The sequence below is a fragment of the Frankliniella occidentalis genome, unplaced genomic scaffold (genome assembly GCF_000697945.3).
Source record: "Frankliniella occidentalis isolate FOCC.00 unplaced genomic scaffold, Focc_3.1 Scaffold5, whole genome shotgun sequence".
NCBI lineage: Eukaryota > Metazoa > Arthropoda > Insecta > Thysanoptera > Thripidae > Frankliniella > Frankliniella occidentalis.
In genome coordinates this window covers 2,889,485-2,892,490 of record NW_026267135.1, presented here as the reverse complement: position 1 = coordinate 2,892,490, position 3,006 = coordinate 2,889,485, and the positions used below count along the sequence as shown (strand labels likewise).

The 3,006-nt window shown below is 51.6% G+C and overlaps 2 protein-coding genes across 2 annotated transcripts in view; both read left to right on the top strand.

Annotated features, from left to right (window-relative positions):
- The window catches only part of LOC113217298 (voltage-dependent L-type calcium channel subunit beta-2), a gene marked incomplete at its 3' end in the record, with an annotated part of 216,693 nt that overhangs the window by 105,683 nt on the left and 108,004 nt on the right, over positions 1-3,006 (top strand). The window contains 1 exon segment of the mRNA XM_052269453.1: positions 2,554-2,640.
- The window catches only part of LOC113217319 (zinc finger protein 26-like), a 145,203-nt gene that overhangs the window by 58,968 nt on the left and 83,229 nt on the right, over positions 1-3,006 (top strand). The window lies entirely within an intron of this gene.

The following is a 3,006-nucleotide window of genomic DNA, read 5'->3' as shown; positions in this document are numbered from 1 at the left end:
CCCGCCCCCACCACATGCCCCGCTGCTGCTGCTGCTGCCACCCTCGGCGCTTCCGCTGCGCCCCGTACTCCCGAGTTACGCCACAACCAGGCAGCAAACGTGTGTGATGTGAGGGTGGTATTTTTAAAAAGGGACCCGGAGAAAAAAAAAAGTTTTTGGAGACTTTGCGTGAAAAGTTGCATTCTAACCTACGAATAATTGCAGTGTCACGTCTCTTCTCTTTACTCTTCTGTTACCTGAGTGCACTTGAGGTGCGCCGCCGCCGGGGCCGCCGGTGCGCGTCCCCCGCAGCAGAAGTCAGTCAGGTAGGGTCCTGCATTGAATGGAGGAATGCCCTCTTTGCTGCCCAGCCACCCTCGCACGGGGCCGTGCATAAGCGGTGTGTCTCGGAAACTTTTTGGAGAGGGTGCAAAGGGGCATTGAATCTGACTCAAACTGTAGATCCAAGTGCACGAATGTCGCTCACCTCCAGGTGAGAAGAAAAAACTGACATACTTGCAGGTGTGCACCAAATATTTACAGTGAGCGAATAGATGTTCGTTCACCTGAAAATAAGATGGTCCTTCACCCGTTCCGAAGGGTTAGAATGGTCATTCACACATCTGCAGGTGTGGGAAAAGTCTGAAGCAGACTTAAATTCCCAGTGTACATTTATGCAATGAAAGAATAACACACCTTTTTGGTGAGATATTCTTGTCCACCTTACCACATTGGTTGGTGTTCGTGTCTTGGCGGGGTTTTCAGACGCTCCCCCGCTCTGTATGTGTCGCGCCGTGTCGCCCCAAAAGTAATCATTATTATAGGAGGATATGTCTCCCCCGGGGTCGTTGCCCTCCCCGGGCCGCTGTCCTCTGTAGCGACGCGTTTGCGCTGCAATGGGGGGCGACAACACGGCGGCAGGTATAGGTCAGTGTCATTGTCACGACTTACCTGGAGCGCGCCACGCCGTGCCACGCCACGTCTTCTGGTCGCCGGCCGCACTCTTTGTTTCATGGAAACCTTTAAAAAGATTGCCATCGGGGCGAGACCACAGCGGCAAGCAGGGCAGCAGCAGCATCGTCCCCCGAGTGATAAGGAAATCGCATGTGCGGTCTGAATAATAATCGAAAAGTTGTGTCTCCCGAAAGTAAAATTTGAGTGAAAATATTCCATGCGCCATCGACAAATACCTTAAAATAGTAAAATATCAGAAAATAGTTCTAAAAAAAGGGTCCCCTTACCTTCTTGGTTCGATGTATCATTTTGACTTGTAATACTCTGTTATTATAATTTTGCTTATTATGCATTTGTAAAGTATTTCTGTCAATTTATTATATGCAGATCATGTGGTTTGAATTTGGGGAACTATTCATAGTACGCCCTAAGATTGCACCCTTAAAAAGGAGGCACTTGAAATCAAGCGCATTTTCTTGAAACAAGTGTATACTTGAATAAACTGAGTGCATGCACTTGTTTTAAGAAAATGCACTCGATTACAAGTACCCTGTTTTTTTAGAGTGTGCGACGGAAAAAGCGCCAAAAAGTACCTTTACGTGCCTTGCGCACCGCCCCTTATCTTGCGGGTCCAGGCGTGTGTGGGGCTCCCTCCCCGCTCAGGTCGTCACCTCCTCAACAAGTGGGGGTCGGCGTGCATGATGGCACCCCGCACCAGCAGGAGGACAATGCCGAGGGCGAGTCTGCAACCCGCTGCTGCTACTGCTGACTTTTGGGCCGCATAAAGCGATTTGAGGGGGGGGGGGGGAGGGTTGCAACAGACAATACCTCCACCACCTCCCCTGTCCAGCCCCGGAGAGGCCCATTTTTTACGAGCGTCGTTCAGGACGAGCCGTCGCGTCGTCGTTGTGCCCGATCCGCCTTCGAGGGGTGTTCAGTCGGATCCACGTTTTTAGTGAAACGACTCACTTTGGGGTACTCGGTACTTTATTGGTAATGTCGTATATGTACCTGTACAGGCTCTCCTCAAACCTATTAATGTGAGGTTAAAAAAAGGGGGCCGCGATGCAGAACGTTTCCTTGAGAAAATAGATGTGTATAGAGGGACTAGAAGGCCCGTCCAGGTGGTATGGAGAGTGCGCACGTCTTTATTTTCAGAACAGTTATCAATCGCAAATAAACCTCTTTCTCTCCGGACCTGGCCCAGGTTGAGTGTGCAAAGGCGAAACGTGCCTCTGCCGACGCGACTTTGTCGTTTTATCGCTTCATCTACCGATCGGTCGGTCCATGCGTGTGTGAGACAGAGACGGGGGTGGGGGTAAAAGTGGATGGAGGTGCTACACGGAGTGAGTGAGCGAGAGAGAAGAAGAACCAACGCCTTGATTCTCTTTTCCTTTTCTCTGCTTAGCGAGATAAAACGTCCGAACGGCCTCATCGTAAAGAAAGGGACATGGTTGTTTGGCGCGGTACGCGTGACAGCAAAGTGTGGTGTGGCCCGCCGGTAAAAACGTTTTGTACGCCAAATACTCAGTGAGAAAAGGCACTCTGGAAAAACGATTTCGAAAAGGCGATGTATGGAATTCAAGCAAATTATCTAACTTGTGCCATTTGTTTTCGCAGACTCGCGGGAGCAAGGTGTTCGCGCACAAGAGGCGCAGCCGGTGGACCGGCAGCGCACCCTCGGCCCGCAGCAGCTCCGGACGACAGGTGAGTCGGTCAGAGAAGCTTATTCCGGATCAACGCCGGAGCACAAGCAGAGCGCCCAACCAGCGGGGCAGAATCATCGCTTTGGAGATGAAAATGTCTGAGTCACGTATGGTTGTGCCCCGTCTCGCTGCTCGGGCGAGAGAGACGGACAAGGGAGGGGATGTTATTGCAAAATACGGCAACTTCGTGATGCTCTCTTGTCTCTCTCGCACCCGCGTGGATGTATGGCAAGGCACGTGGGCATGCATACCCCCAGCTCTCAATGAGGTGGTCATCGCGACTGGGGTGTCTTTTTGTGCGAATTTGTAAAGTCTTGCTCCGTTCGGAAGCACGTACGCAGGGTTCTGGGAGGTGGGGGTGGAGGGG